The 17,564-nt window shown below is 41.1% G+C and overlaps 1 protein-coding gene across 2 annotated transcripts in view; it reads left to right on the forward strand.

Moving 5' to 3' along the window:
* cdh8 (cadherin 8) overlaps positions 1-17,564 on the forward strand; it is a 158,029-nt gene that overhangs the window by 99,617 nt on the left and 40,848 nt on the right. Inside the window, exon 1 of one of the 2 annotated variants that reach the window (XM_034079638.2) lies at positions 16,952-17,066. The exons of the other annotated variant lie outside the window; for it this stretch is intronic. The gene's annotated coding sequence lies outside the window, so the exon portion shown is untranslated. Of the gene's footprint in view, positions 1-16,951; positions 17,067-17,564 lie in introns of those variants that run through there. 2 annotated transcript variants of the gene reach the window in all.

Here is a 17,564-nt window from a genome sequence, read left to right on the forward strand (position 1 = left end):
AAATAAAAACCCACACTGCTTCTGTGCTGAGAGAAAGACCCATATGTGAATCCCAATAATACTCAAAAGATTCAAAGGTAACATGATATACTTAAAAGAAAAGTAAAAGAAAACAAATAGTGAACAATTGAGTTGCAAGAAAAATATATAATATAGAATAAGATAAACAGAATGTTAATTAAATACGTGTTCAGGAGAATAAACAGTGTGTACTATAATAATATATACATATGTAGATATACGGGATGTATACAGGATGAACCCATTATGAACATACAGTATGTAGATGTTGACACTTGGCAGTTCTCCAAGGTCTTATTGTCTGTTTATATTAATACATGTAATAAGGTAACATTTATATCTCGCAGATCTCTCAGACTGACATCACTAATGGAAAGTATTATATGCACACAATATTACCCATATGTGATTGCGATCTGGATACTACAATCACCCAGGCCTGCTGAATGAGAGGGAAACACGTGTAGCCTTATACAGGAAGTAGAGGCTACGGAGACACAAACATGTGTTGGAGCCATGTAAAGCTTTTGAATTTGTAATGACAATGTCGTACCGGTATATTTTACAGTACGGAAACAAATGTATGATTTAAAAATATATATATTAATAGGAACTATTAATCTACTTTTGTGATCAAATATTTATGTGTTGATAATGGGCACCTTTTTATGAAAAGCTTCGGCCCAAACTCCCTGTTTCTGGCACTTAAGAGCTGATGTATCTTTTCTTAATGATGATTTAGAAGCAGTATCTCTCGCACAAAAAAATAACTCAATAAAATACCAACATCTTAATAGACATAGAGATACATAATTCTAGGCAAGGCAAGTTTATTATACAGCACCTTTCAGCACACGGCAATTCAAAGTGCTTTACTAATTAAAATAAAACACATTCAAGAATAAATACAGCAGAAACCCATTATAAAATGGCAATTAATAACAGGCATTAAAAAGCAAAGATAATAAAATAATAATACATGAATAAAAGCCATTCTGCAGTGTGGATATAAAAAGCTCACTCAAATGCAGCGAAAACAAGATACGTTTTTAGTCTGGATTTAAAAGTAGTAAGAGTTGCAGCGGACCTTTAATGAATTAATTCCAAGTAAAAAGACCAACAAATATATATATATAACTGTTAAGTTGTTAGCATCTGTATGGCAAAATAAATGGTCTTATTTTGGGCAGTAAAGCATTAAGTATTTGCACGGTACAATGCGTGTTCACCAAACACGGCTAAGCTAAGGCAGACTTCCTGTTTTATGGTTTGCTTACTTCCTGTTGGATGCCCTAAAAACGTCCACTCCCCACGAGGTGATTTGAATCGGCACATCTTTTTGCGGACCCCGAAATGAGTTTAATAATATGTGTTGTTCTGTTAACTTATCATCTCCGTGCCCGCTTTTAGAAAATCTGTCGGACCCCCCTTGCCTAACCTCAGCTGGCACTTTTGAGACAAGTGTATGGTGTTCTATCATGTGTGTCTTGGTTTAGCTTTGTCATCTGTGACCGGCTGTGGTTCATCAACGGGCCCGCATGACATTAATTATCAAAACTACTAAATGATAAGATTCACGTGGGCATCAGTGAGTTGCCTGTTTCCATTAGCTGATTGGCCGTCCTCAATGCTAAATGGGCTCACATGCTGCTCTGTAACATCATTGCATTCAAAGTAATAATAATAATTACTTCTTCCTTTCACAAGGCAGACTCTTCAGTAGCGTCATGATGCATAAAGTTATCTCCAAACAGACTCCAGATTGGATCTCTAATTGCTTTTTCAGCTGACTTTTAACATGTGTCTGTAAGCAATATGATTAAATAATGGTTGAAATTACATTAATAAGAAATGAGATGGAAATCGACTGCTCACAATTTGGAAAACAGCACACAATAAACAAGATTGGAGAAAGGGAGGCTCCAAATGTATGCACATAATTAGAAGCGACGATCAGCTCGACACAGAATTCGGGCTCGTCTTCACTTCTACATCGGCATCGTATTCTCCCTGCATCGTGGCTTTAGAAAGCGCGCTGAACGGACCATTTAAGCATTAGCATTCATGCTCGGTGTGATTGCGCAGCCCATGCAGATGGCTCATTCGAGTTAGCCAGATGTTTTGATGAATGTTAATGACAAATAAAAGGTAAAGGGGAAAACAACCATGGGGATGCGTTTGACACTTACAACGCCACATTGGAAATGAAAAGCATTCAATAAATAAACAAACATCATGCCCCAATTCATCACTGGGTTAATGGTCGGTGAAAAGGGAAAAATAAAGTTGAGGCAAATATCTATGGAAATGAGTGTTTGTCTATCCTCCCTTTTCAGTGATTAGGAATTAATTTGAATAATTAACGATGATCAACAGAGATGAGAGTGTTGCTCATGGCATGATGACGGAAGTGTGTGTGTGTGTGTGTGTGTGTGTGTGTGTGTGTGTGTGTGTGTGTGTGTGTGGTGTGGTGTGTGTGTGTGTGTGTGTGTGTGTGTCTGTGTGCACGTGGAAGAGGGAGTACAAGTGGCTTGTTTGTGTTACTCTTCTTATTCGTGGGTTAATTTGTTTGCCTGACTCCAGAGGAGGTGGGTCTACCTTGTTGATGCTGCTCAACGCTCAAAGCTTCACTGCTTGGACCAGTAACACAATGCAGCATAAATGTTGCTTTTGCACAATAAGCTTGAATAGTGATATATATCCAATGTAATACATTCTTGAGCCACTTATTCTGCACAATGAATTAGTTCTCATTTCATAACATTCCGATCCCTTTGTGAAGATCCAATGTACTCATTGAGAGGAAGGTCAAACCACAAAACCAGAACAAAGGTTTATCAAAATGATTGCTTGAGGCAGGTGTTTTCCATTCAAACAACATATCGACCAGTCCACGACCCACTTTATAATTCCAAATAGGCGATATACTATAACACTGCCTTCAATAACTACATGTCAGAATAATATGGTCAAAAGCATACATAATTGTACACAAGGGAGACCGGTAAACCTTAACAGCAGTTGTTGTTGTTGAAATAATAATATAGTGTCCAGGTATGTGTTTTCCAATCAAATTGCACCGCGAGCAGTCCATTACCGACTTGGTGATTCAAGATATGCTATAACACTGCTTTAATTAAATAACCAGAACACAGTTGCACAATAACAAATTGCTTTCAATTCACTTGAAAACATCCAGAATCTTATGTAATAAAGTAGTTAAAGTATGTATGGACTGAAAGCTACAGTATGTTACGGCGTATCACCTTGTAGTAAATACACCTAACATAATCCAATAAAAACGATATATACAAAACTGTACCAAAATAGTGGAATTTATTCAAATGAAGTTCAAATATAATGTATGTGCTTAAGTGGCTATTAAAGCCAATTTGATTATTTCAAATGATCATTTCAATGTTTAAAATGGCAACAATTCATTGTTGCAACAATAAAATGTTCACTCTGTTGTTCAGTGGGCCTGTCGTGTGAACATGTGAGAAGATACATTACATACTGTTTGAGGTTTTAGCTTAAAAGTGCTTAAAGATATTATCTTTTTTCCATGTTTTATTTTCATCTTTAAGAGCGCCTTAGGGTCCTCTGGATTTACTGTGAGACTCAGCACATGGATCATGCTGTCTATTCAATTAGATATGATAAGTATTATTATTGTAGCTGTACATTATATTGAATGTATACTAAACTGTCCTATAGTTTAATGTTTGATCTTTTGCTGCATTTACAATATTATGTAACTTGTCCCAGTATCTCTATACTGTATGTATGTATGTGTATTTATGTATGTACTGAATGTATGTATGTATGTATGTATGTATGTATGTATGTATGTGTATTTATGTATGTACTGTATGTATGTATGTATGTTCTTGTGTTTCAAATACTTGTAATTGTATCTGGATTTGTTTTTATTGGAGTCTAATGAAAGTGTTTCTGACAGGAAGTAACATAAGTAACATAAGATACATCAGTACCTAGAGAAAAATATGTGTCTTCTCAGTAAATGACTATGGATATAAAATATGTCTGATAATGCTTGGATACTGTGTACCATTGTGCCTTACGATTTATCACTGGATGTGGATATCGAGTACACAATTGCACTTTATATGCTGCTGCTAATTGGCCATCTTTGTCTGCTCGCAGACTTTCCCATTGGTTGGGTTTTGTTTATAAATCTCTGCTTTGGTTGGTTCCCTCCTACATTTGCACATATATGTGTCAAAGAGAAAGTCTATATGGCCTGCGCTCCCAAGATTTTATTCAGATGCTGGTCCCTACAGTGAGAACAAAACTGGGTAATACAGCTTTTAGATATGCTGCTCCCACAGCTTGGAACAATGTACAGAAGGAGCTGAAACTCTCAGATGTAATCACTATGGGGGAATTCAGGTTCATCTTAAAGGACAGAGAGCACGACACCATTGGTAGATGTGAGTGCTCGTATATCCTAAAATCGTTTTAAATGTTGCCAGTTTTGAATGATTTTAATAGTTTGTTTTACTTCGCATATTGACTGGCTAATGTGCCATTTTATTTGTGTTTTACAGCTGTATTTGTCTGCCTGTCATGTCTGTGTTTTATCTGTTGTAACTTTGTACATGCTGCCCTTCTTGGCCAGGTCACTCTTGGAAAAGAGATTTTAATCTCAATGAGTCTTTTACCTGGTTAAATAAAGGATATATATATTTTGTGATGATTTAAAAGTACAATCCAGAATAATATAAGTACTCGCCTTTATCTTTTTGCCATCTTCGCCTTTTTACCAATTTTTTCATATCACAGTTTTGCATGATGTCACTGTAGTACAATGTTTTAAGGATCTCTTGACGAGCTAGGTTGTCAGTTAGAAATGTCTGGATGAAGATGTAACTGATTTACATATGTTAAAAAATGCCTCTTTTCATCCTCTGTCTGAGGGAAAACCCCAAAAAGCACGATAGGGCGAGCCAGGCCCCTTTAAGTTATTTTATTTATTTTTGCTTTTGAGAAGCTAATATATAAGTTATACAGTTATTTCTGCAAGAAAATTACAATAAAATGACTGTTTAATCTTCATATGTTTAATCTTCATATCTTGTATTCATGTCTATAATTTTGAGCACCAAATTATTGAAAAGTATCGATGAGAGTATAGAAAAATACCGATACCGATAAGCAGTACCGGTACCGGTAAAATCCTAACGATACCCATCCCTACTCAACAATAACACCACTTATCCTTGTTTTTATTTATTTGTTTGATTCTATAATATCGGGCTTTTTTGCCGTCCGTCAGGAACTACATTTCAAAATAAAGTCACAGGAAACAGACGTAGGCGATACACAACTAATGAACTGATTATCCAAGATCCTCAGCTATGGTTGAAGCTCGGTGATTGGATGTTTTAGCCGCATTGCACGTTGGGATATGGTGTTTATGCGATATGAAATCCGAAAACATTTAAAAAAAATACTTTATTCCGAGTGTGCTTGCTTTTCTCTTTGAAACTAATCACATAACGGCATTGTAATAAATATTACACATCTGCCGTAGTTCTCTATTTATAGAGCCCTGATGAGAAGACTTCTGGACAAACTGGAAGAACTGCCACCGAAACTGAATACGTGACGTGGATCATAAATATATCAGCAATTAAACACCATCTTTAACTTCTCTTCACACAATACGTCTCCTTGCAGTATCAATACTAATTCAGCTGACTTTTATATTTGATACAATTGGTAGAAGGTAGCAGTGCACAGCTGATAGACAGGGACTTGTAGTTTTTAAAGATATTACTGATTTTTATTGAATATAAGAATGTAAATACTGAGTTGAGAGAATAGTCAGGGGTTTTGGGTGATGGGAGACACATCTATGCATTCAGAATTTCAATAGCTTACCATTAAATGACGGATATACCTTTCTGTCTGTGATGTTTTACAAATCAGATAGTAATGTGTAGAAGTAAAACATGTCAAATAATATAGCAATATCCTGTACAATTATGTGAAAACATGAATAAAACTACACATCTTCAGATGTTATACTTACATAAGTGTTCTACACTTATAATACAAGTATAATTTGTTGTTAACACCTTAAACTTGACAGTTTTTTAACCTGCACCACCTAGTGGTTACATACAAAATAGGGGGAAAGTAGAAGGTCAATGATAGAAATATGAAGATACTATAAGTGATCTCTACAATAAAACAGTTTAGTGCCGGATGTACAAAGATATTAATAGGAGGATGAGCAAAACAAATGGACCTTTATTTAAACATTAAAGAATACTTTAGGTTAAGGTCTTCTTTTAAATAAGAAAAAAGCGTTGGGGGTATCTAGAGATAAACATTAAGCCTGACAAAGTACTTAACGTCCAATATATTGCTTTCCTGCAATGTTGAAGCACTTATTTTAACTGATATTATACATATGTATTATACTCTTATAAGATCTATGTAAATAGTATATGAAATGTGCAGAATTTGACAGTTTAATGGTGGAGGTATACACACATATTGATAGATGTCTTGTAATGCACTGTTGAGGAACCTGCGACCCAAGTTTTTAATTCATTGCATAACCACATATAGTTGTATATGATATGTCAATAAACTTGACAAATCTTGAAAGGGATGTGCAAAATAGTCATTATATACAGTCTTTAATTAACTATTAGTAGAGAATAACGAGTAATGAATATGCTTTATAGGGATTCTGCAGATAAATGTTTAGTCTTCTCAAGCACCAATTATCAAATATCCCTCCTGATTGTTGGCACTTGACAATCACCTTCCCTGAATTTTACTCAGGTGTAACTAAAGTCTGATTTAAGGGGTTGTTTATATTTCCCATCATTAATCAGAATCTGCAAAGTAACTAAAAAAATGTAGTGGAGTAAAAATACCAGGTTATTCTGCAGAAGCTTATAATTGTAGTGGAGTAGTATAACAAAGTTACAAAGGGGCTGGACCCGTTCAAGTCCAGTTTTGGACAGTCTGCCGTGGTTTCATTCCATTTCATTGAGCTGTTTGACACTCGGCATAACCTTGGCACACTGCCAGTCCAACATCCAATCACAGAGTTTGTCAAGCAAAGGGACTGTAGTCCCAAACAATAGCTGAGGATTATGGGAGTGTAGTGTCTTCGGCCATCCTAAACTGCGAAAAAACTATTTGTTTCTCCGAATCGAAGGGGGAAAACACAAAAGCATTGTACACAATTTAAACCAATCAATGTTGTGTAATTAACAAGGATAAACTGAAGTTTTTAGTTGAGTACTGCAGATTACTATGCAAACTTTGAGACCGGAAATACTGTTCTCACCCCAAGCTGTTGCCTAGCAACGCAATTCTGTTGATAGTTATTTTTTCATATCGCATTAACACCATATCCCAACGTGCATTGCGGCTAAAACATCCAATCACCGAGCTTCAACCATAGCTGAGGATCTTAAGTAATCAGTTCAGTGGGTGTGTGAAATACTGATTTCAGTATTCTGAGGCTCTGTGCCCCATTTATTTTCCTCACCGACGGCAAAAAAAGTCAACATTATACGATTTAAAAATAAAAACAATAATCGTGGCTTGATATTGAGTAAGAACATGTTTCCGGTCTTCCAAGACCTGACCGGACAAAAAGACGTGATGCAGGCACGAAACATACTACCAATAGAAATACATTGCTTTTAAAATCGTTCTTTGCGACACGAAAAAAAAGGGGAAAATCGTGTTGGTGAACAAGAATCAATAGATTAAATGTCGTGACTATAACACGAAATGCCGTGAGACGGGGTTGCATATTTGCTATATCTTGCCCCACTGAAAAGGCACTGCACCAATACTGTTAAAATATTGGCATAGTTCATCCCTGTGCTGCTTGGCTCGAGCTGTAGCATGTAGCTATTTGTTGTTTGTATATATCACGCAGTCTGTCTTCTGGTTGCTTATTTTGAATGACGAATACACACTACTGCCGCCTGCTGGTAAGTAGTGCCGCCACATAACTAGGGCCAAGAAAGGGTGGGTGGAGGGGGTCTGGAGGACGGGTCTCGGGCGGACGGCCCGGGGGAAAGGCAGAGACCAAGGATGGGGTCTCGGGCGGAAGGCCCGGGAGCAAGGCAGAGACCAAGGACGGGGTCTCGGGCGGAAGGCCCGGGAGCAAGGCAGAGACCAAGGACGAGGTCTCGGGCGGAAGACCCGGGGGCAAGGCAGAGACCAAGGAGGGGGTCTCGGGTGGACGGCCTGGGGGCAAGGCAAAGTTCAAAAAGGGGCGAAGGCCACAGCGGGCAAACTCAGGGGGCCGTGCATGAGGGCAAAAGCAGCGGCAGGAAGAGTCAGGGGGCCGGGCCCGAGGACGAAGACCGCGGCACTCAGGGGGCCGGGCTCGAGGGAGAAGACCGCGGCTCTCAGGGGGCCGGGCTCGAGGGCGAAGACCAGACAGCTCCGGAGGCCGGGCAGGACCCGGTGTCGGCCGAACAGGAACCGGAGCCAGTGGAACAGGCTTTGGCAGGATCCCCCACGGAAGAGGACCAGTAGTTGGCAGGACCCACGGTGAGACAGGTGATGGTGGGGCCTCCAACGGAACAGGACAAGGGGTTAGCAGGACCCCCGGCAGAAGAGTTGTCGGCGGGACCCCCGGCAGGAGAGCAGTCGGCGGGACCTCCAACGGCACAGGACATAGGGTTGGCAGGACCCCCGGCAGTAGAGTAGTTGGCAGGACCCCCGGCAGGAGAGTAGTCGGCGGGACCTCCAACGGGACAGGACAAGGAGCTGGCAGGATCCCCGGCAGAAGAGCAATCGGCGGGGCCTCCAACGGCACAGGACAAAGGGTTGGCAGGACCCCCGGCAGGAGAGCAGTCGGTGGGACCTCCAACGAGATGGGACAAGGAGCTGGCAGGACCCCCTGCAGGAGAGCAGACGGCGGGACCTCCAACGGGACGGGACAAAGGGTTGGCAGGACCCCCGGCAGGAGAGTAGTCGGCGGGGCCTCCAACGAGACAGGACAAGAAGCTGGCAGGACCCCCGGCAGGAGAGTAGACGGCGGGACCTCCAACGGGACAGACATACGATTGGTAGGACCCCCGGCAGAGGCGTAGTCGACGGGGCCTCCAACGGGACAGGACATGGAGTTGGCAGGACCCCCAGCGGAACCTCCAACAGACCAGGACATTGGGTAGGGACTTGAGACGTGACACGAGAGGGGAACTAGAGACGGAACTCCAGAGGGGACTAGAGGAGAGACTAGAGGAGGAACAAGAGGAGGGACTAGAGGAGGAACTAGAGGAGGGAACTCGAGAGGGGACTTGAGAGGGGAACTAGAGAGGGGACTCGAGGAGGGACTAGAGAGGGGACTAGAGGAGGGACTAAAGGAAGGACTAGAGGAGGGACCTCGAGAGGGAACTCGAGAGGGGACTGGAGAGGGGACTCGAGAAGTGACTAGAGGAGGGACTAGAGATGGGACTAGGGAATTGACTAGAGGCGGGACTAGGGAATTGACTAGAGGCGGGACTTGAGTAGGGACTAGAGATGGAACTCGAGAGGTGACTCGAGAGGGGACTCGAGAGGGAACTGGAGATGGGACTAGAGAAGGGACTAGAGAAGGAACTTGGGAAGGGACTTGAGTAGGGACTAGAGAAGTGACTAGAGGTGGGACTGGAGAAGGGACTAGGAAAGTGACCTGAGGAGGGACTATGGCAGCTGGGACCAGGACTGGGGCCGGAACCATGGCTGCTGGAGCACGGGCTGGAATCCTGGCCCTGCGTCTCCTAGAGGCCTTTTGGAGACTCTGTGGACCTTCAACAGGACAGTAGTCGGATCCCAGGAAAGGGTTAGAAGCTTGTGACAATTCTTCAGGGCTACTTGTAAAGGTTTGTAGCCACTCAGGCAACAAGCTTCTGAGCCAGGGCTTGCGAGCAACCTCCCGGCGTGCCTCCTTCAAAGCAGCCTCTTTACTCCGTCTAGATGAGGCGTTCTTCCAGGTGTAAAAAATGTACTCCAGAGAGTACCCAAGACATTCCGCCTGTGGGGCCAAAACATTAAAATCTGCTGAGTCCAAATGAGGTTGGTTCATTCTGTTACGAATGGGTGAAGCAGGTAGGACTCAAATGCAGAATAACGAAAAGCGAGCTTTATTAAATAATAAAGCTGTGGCAAAAACAAGGCAGAATCCAAAATATCCAAAGCAGCACAAGGAACACAGACCGTGGAATAACATGGAGGGGAAACAATGAACCGACATGGAACACAGGGGAAGACTAGACTAAATACATAGAAGGGTAATCACAGAACAAGACACAGCTGTACAGGGGAGGAGAAACACAAGGACAACAGGTGAACACAATCGGGTAATCAGGGAGGGAAACAGACAGAAAGCAGAGAAGCAGGAAACGGGGGTGAACACTTTACACAATAAAACAGGAAACCCAAAGACAAGAAAAACACCAACACAGACAAAACTACAAACGTGACATAACATGAGAATCGTGACACAGAGGGACATTTGCTTTCCCAGGAATTGTAATCTTTCAGTTTCTGGGCATTTCTCGAAAACAGAAGACAAGTGAGTCGAATCCATTCGGACAGGAAGTAAACAAGATTGTATTCATCAATGGTAAATCAAGATGCCAAAGCAGTAGCATGCACTAGTCATCTTCCATTTTCACAATTTTTATGTACCCAATTCCTGCCTCCACCATTATTTGTTTTCAGCCGCTATTCAGTTTTTTCCCGTCCTTGAAAGTCTGTAGGTGTTGTGTCGCTATTATTGTAATCTCAACAATGGTAGAAGCTTGAAATAAATAATAATGCCAGTCACTCTGTGGGCTACAGAGGGAGATTTGCTTTCCAAGGAAGCTTCAATGTCATCCTTCAGTGTTTGGACATTTGCTCAACAAAAGGAGAATAATTAAACAAATGAATTTAGGCAGGAAATACCATGATGGAACCTACTTCCATGAACATGTTTGACCATGTAGTGAACAACACTTTTTTAGATAAAGATGCACAAGCAGTAACACATACTGGTCATTAGTCTTACACTTGGTAAAGACTGTCTTTAGGATTATTTTTGTACATCCTAAATCATTCCTTCATTTTTTCTCGTCCCTTGAAGTTTATAGGTGTTGTGTTGATATTATTGTAATCGCCACAATCAGTGGCACAATTTTTTTCCTGAAGCTCAATGAGACTATCATGGTCAGTAAAAGGTTGGTTCATCTTCGCAAGATAGTATGCTGTTCTGAATACAGAATATGTCTCTGCAAACACAGTCTCTGACACAGCTCTCACCAAATTTCCAACTAAATCCTGTCCACCCTTCTCCGTGAGCTCCTGGGCTATTTTGTGTGCTCTGGACGTCTCATGTCGTCTAATCTATTTACCTAACTTTCTGTCCCTCCACTCTAACCAAGGATGCCTGTTCTTAAATTCCATAGCCTGACTTTCAGTCCACAAGGCTGGCCAGGAGCTCTCATCTGTGTCCGAAACAAGGAGATAATATAAACATTGTGTTCTGTTTATGACTGCACACACACACACACACACACACACACACACACACACACACACACACACACACACACACACACACACACACACACACACACACACACACACACACACACACACACACACACACACACACACACACACACACACACACACACACACACACACACAGTATCTCGCTCCCTTTCTCTTCCATTGATCCACCACACTAACGTTGATCAAGTTAGCTACAGTTACGTTAATGATAACCATGCTAATTTCACTTACCGGTTAAATTTGCGGAGCGCCGGGCTCGTTCTCTGTCACCTTTAGGACAGCCACCTGACATGGCTCTTCTTCTGTAGTGGTAATAGGGGAAAACTTCGGAAAACATTGAAATATTGTCGTCTGTTTTCGTTTCATGTTTGCTTCCTGTTTAGCACTCCGCGAACTTGAATGGTGGACGGATCAAATTCTGATAACGTTAGAGAAACTTGGGGTTTGTCAGAGCCGTGTGTTGCTGTTGCTTAGCAACAGGCCACAGGCGACGGAAGCTCCAGACGTCCAAAAGTATTAGCGAAGAGGCGAAAGCGTGAAAGCGCAGTCACAAAATGATGTTCATCGCTCATTTTTAAGAGGGTATACGGAAATCACTGGCATTTTCTAGTGGGTATACGGCGTATACCAGCGTATCACGTAGACTACACCACTGACCACAATGCTACAGGCTTCAAATAAAAGCCAGAGACAATATCCCTGGTACAATTGAGTTTTTGTGCCTGTTTGCTTGGCCCACAGCTGCATCCATTTCTGCAGTGTCCCTGACATTTCTGAGCATTATTAAGTGGGGAAGGACGAGCTAATCTGCACTGATTTGAAACAGGACCAAAACACAGACTTTCCTAATCCCTTGTTTTTTTATCATGGGTGTTGTGGAGCATTGTACCCCTGTGGGAGGGGAAAGGAAGAGGGAGCTATTTCATGCTTCACCGCTTCCACTGTTTTTATGAAGATTTTATTTTCCCTACCCTCTATTTCCCCCCACTTCAATCTTTAGTGTAACCACATTTATAAAGCCTGTTTGCCATAGTCAGACACCATTTAGAAGCACAAAAGTAATTTTCATAATTAGGGATGTGTGCAGTGCAGCCTTCTCCCTTTGTAGTAGTGGTAATGTAACTTTAAGGCCGATAAGAGTCTGTATCTCGGAGAAAAAGGAGGTGCAATTTCTTTAGCTGTCTCTCATTTTGTTCATTTGACAATTGCAAAACACCTTTGTCACACATGATAAAATGTGTTTCTGCACTAGCACACCAATTTGGATTATTGCACACATCTGTCGGATCCTCCTCCTTCGCGTCGAAAGGAGCCAGTTGAGGTGGTTCGGGCACCTAGTTAGGATGCCACCTGGGCGCCTCCCTAAGGAGGTGTTCCAGGCACGTCCAGCTGGGAAGAGACCAAGGGGTAGACCTAGGACCAGGTGGAGGGATTATATCTCTTCGCTGGCCTGGGAGCGCCTTGGGATCCCCCAGTCAGAGCTGGTTGATGTCGCCAGGGAAAAGAAAGTTTGGGGCTCTCTGCTGGAACTGCTACCCCCGCGACCCGACCACGGATAAGCGGGAGAAGATGGATGGATCTGTCGGATCACATTCATATAATTGTGTTTCCTTACATCCTGTCAACCAATTTGTTGGATATTTTATTTGCTTATCTAAGACATTTGTGGCAGTTTATTAAGCAGAACTGTGAGTAGCAATAGAATATCTTGCCGTTTATTTCCTAAAAATATAGAGTTAATGGCCTGAGTGGCAGGTTATTGCATTCAAGTCTATCAGCAGCTCACATCAAGTTGCTGTTGGTTTTTCTGCTAGCACTATTGCAGAAAACACAAACACGGGTGAAAAGATAGAAACTCATTGATCTGCTGTGAACTGCAAAAGGCACTGGGTGTAACAAGCGGTATGGAATTTACAAGGTAAGCTCTGGAAACACAACAGCATGGGTCATCATAAGATTATGAATTACAAGAACACTTCTGTCTCCGAGGACCACTTGAGGTTCTCTCTCTGTGAAATAATTGGGTTGCAACGGTGCAAACCGCTACTCCAGTTAAGGTGTAAATGTGGCTTTCTCTTTGTTTGCTGTTACAAGACCACTGATTTGGCGGCGACTATAAATCAATGGTAGGACACGTGTAGCTGACGTAATAAAAGAAAAAAAGATAAGTATATGGATCTGAAAAACATCTAAGCAAACTAAGACTAAAATAGTTAGTTTTCAACAAGACATCATAAGGATACACTCTTCCTTGTCATATTAGTCAACATGATTTGCAGATATCTGTTGAGAAAGATTTGAGCTATTTCTTTCCCTACTAAGAAAATGTAAGAGATGTGCTTCAAATGGTTGTATCCAGCTAATAATTGTTATGCAGAACATTTAAAAAATACAAGTTGTACCTTTTTGTGTAAAGCTCAAAGAAAGTCTGGTACATTAATGATGTATTTTTCCCAATCCACACAACAGCTGTGAGTCATATCTAACTTCACTAACACGTTTTTATATTCATGAATCCAAAGTCTTAGAGCTGACTTGCCATATCAAACAATAGATGAATGTACAAACAAAACGCATGTTAAAACCACAGACTGAATACAACATGGGCCGAGTCTCTGTGTCAGAGGCTACAACTCCTAACTTCTGGATAATCTAAAAATGGGCTCAATGAACAGGACATTTGCCCCAGCAGCTAATAACATGAGCGAGTGCCATCCTGTCGCTCAAAGTGGCCACGCCCACAATACTATATGAGTAACCACACCTTTGATTTGTAATCATGTTGTGAAGTTGGCAATGTAAGGATTGGGTTTGACTTGCTGGAGCAAACCTCAAGGAACTATTGTGCACTACATAACCACATTACGTTTTTTACAACATTTCATTCATTATTTTCATTTATGAAAAATGGAAAAAGCACGGTATGAATGCAGTCCGTTTGCCATCTTTGGTATAGTGTGATTTATCAAAGGGCCTTGAACTGGAATGTTTTGCTTTGGAGATAAAATATGTACTCAAAGAGTTGTATTTGAACTTCTTGTGGATCCAAGTATCTGAAGTCATGACTGTCTTGCACACTAGTCAGAGGGTCAGCTGAAGGTTCGTTCAGTGCTTGTAGAGGCAGCAAAAGACAACAAGCCGACAGAATACAGATGTCTGATTTGTGAGGGCTCTGTGCAGGGATTGTGTTTCCACCACATCTGGCACTCCTGTTTGATTTTCATGTTTTATGTCATGACTGAATCACAATGTCTGATCCAGAAGTTGGCAGAGGTCTGCGCTACAGGCTTTTTCCTCTGCAGTGGACAGACGCAGGTGCCGGTGGCGGGACCTGTGCCCTCTGCGGCAAGGGACGTCTCCCTTTGTTGTCAGAACACCTCTAAACATCTTTCACAGAAACAATTACCATACCATCTGTAGCTTCCTGCCAGCGTGTTGCTCACCGTCAGCATGTCAGCTTCTTTCTCTCTCACTTCCTCACAACAAGGCTGATGAGGAGCTAGCGAGGTCACTGGGAATTAAATGGAGGTGTTTAATTGCGTTATAGTCTCTTTATTCCATTTTTCAAATGTATCTCACCCTAAAACCCTATAATGGAGCTGTAAATGGCGGATCGAATTGTCACAAATCTATTTTGTGATTAGCCTTGAGCGTCGGTATATTGATGAAGGTCCTTGCGTACATTTCCTGAAAACCTCAGAGCTAGTTTAATAAAGAAACCCCATTTACATTGAGCATTGTTGGTATGGAGGTAATGGCTCATTGCTCCTATGTAAAAGACATGGGGATAAGCGATAAACATTTTGAGAATACATATGCCCTTGATTACATTACGTGGCCAACTTTCTTCAGAAGTGTTTTTGTGTGGGTTTTCAGGCTTTAAGTGCGAAGACGTCATTATATTTTAAGCGTTCAGTGTGTATATGAGAGACGAGGGCAGTTCTTCAAGACCAATTGCTGTGAAAGAATAACATGGCCATCCATTGATTCTGTTACATGTTTTTAACGGACGACATTTGGATACATTTGTATGTCAGAAAACATTTGAAAACAGGCGTAAATATCAATGTCCTCATTTTATAAAGAATGTAATGTCATGACATTACATTGCATTTAGCTGACGCTTTTAATCCAAAGCGACTACAATAAGTGCATTCAACCAAGAAGATACAAACGTGAAGAAAACAGAATCACATAAGTACATCAGGCTTCATAGAGCAAAAACATTTCAAGTGCTACTCAACTGGCTTTCGATAAGCCAGCCCTTTATTAGTATATAAGTGCTCTGTTAGCAGTTCTATCGCTCAAAGTGGAGTCGAAAGAGATGAGTTTTCAGTCTGCGCCGGAAGATGTGTAAGCTTTCTGCTGTCCTGATGTCAATGGGGAGCTCAAAAACCACGTGTCATATAAACAGGACATACATTTTATATAAAAAAGTTCCTCTGTGGATACGTCGAGTATAAAGTAAAAATGAAACTCTATAATGTTACTCAAACTCCACTCCAGAGTATTAAAAAAAACAAATGTTAAGAAAATGGCCGTAAAAGAAAAGCATTTCAATAGTCCATATACTGTGAATACTTTAGTTGAAAATAAATGATATCACAATCAAACTCAATATTAACATAAACACCTAAATATGTATTTTGGATGGTTCTTTCCACCGGTCCGAACAGCATTTTAGCCCAAATGAGTGCATCAAAACTATTTGGCCTGTGGTGTCTGGCTGTGTATTTCGAAGATAGTCAAGAAGGTTTGGAAAAGCATGGGGAGGTATTTTGATTGGACTTATACCCATTTAGTATATATACATGCTTTTATTTTAAATAACTGCCATGTGTACCTTTTTTTTCACTGACAGTTGAAATGACTGTGAAGTTAGCAGCTGCTAAAAAAATGTGTTTTGGATGCAGTATTCAAATGTATATCTGGCGTTATTTTCAAATTTGTATCAATTAACATTAAAAAGTACATCATTGAAAATGATTGTTGTGACTTAAGTTTGTTTTTATAATGGGTTGTATCAATTGAACATTGACATATTATTTAGGGTTAGAAGTGTTATGTTTCTTTGTATTTTCAAGGTTTCATTGACACATGTTGTACAACCGTGGAGGACTTTGCTTTTTACGGAGATTCCCAACCCATCCCAATCATTTTCATACTTTTCCTTTGTTCTATATATTAAAATCCGGATAGAAAAACACAATATCAATATCAAGCATGCCGGATACAGATGATACCTTTTTTTTTTTTTTTTTTGGTAAATCAACCCCACACAGGGTTGAATAGTCTCATCTTGATTGGCACAGCGATGTGGAGATGATTGCCTACAGAGTCATAGTTCCTAACTCTGTCTCTCTGCCCCACAGGTACCCCAGTTACCCGGGTAACAGCTACAGATGCCGACGATCCAGTGTACGGGAACAGCGCTAAACTGGTGTACAGCATTCTGGAGGGACAACCATATTTCTCTGTGGACCCCAACACGGGTAAGTGCGGTTCTGTGCTTGTTGGTGTTTTAGTTTTATAACATGAATCTCTTTTCGATGGAACAAATGTGAGGCCATCCCGGAGCATGTTTAACAAGTTGGTTTCAAGAGTCACCTCTTCAGGACAGCCATGTCAAGTTGATACAAAAAAATGGAAGACACAAAAGCAGGACACCTCTTTGGGGCCCTTTGTCAGCCAAACAAATATTCATTGTTTGGCTGACAAAGCCCCGCCAAAGATCTCTCGAGATAGAAACGTTGCTTCATTCAATTTAATGGGAACTATTAATACAGCGTGCAAATCCTTTGTCTGTTTCTAACCAGCGGAGAGCATAATGTATTACAAACGTAATGAAGGGAGGCCACGCCCATAATGGAACAAAAAGGAAAGAAATGGGCTTAACAGCGAGACAGTGATTACATCTAAGGATTATTTCAGAAGTGGTTTTCTTCTAGACGGGGCCAGGCACATCGGGTCAGAACCTTAAACATTGTCCT

This window comes from Pseudochaenichthys georgianus, chromosome 3, assembly GCF_902827115.2.
Source record: "Pseudochaenichthys georgianus chromosome 3, fPseGeo1.2, whole genome shotgun sequence".
In the NCBI taxonomy this organism is placed as follows: Eukaryota; Metazoa; Chordata; class Actinopteri; order Perciformes; family Channichthyidae; genus Pseudochaenichthys; species Pseudochaenichthys georgianus.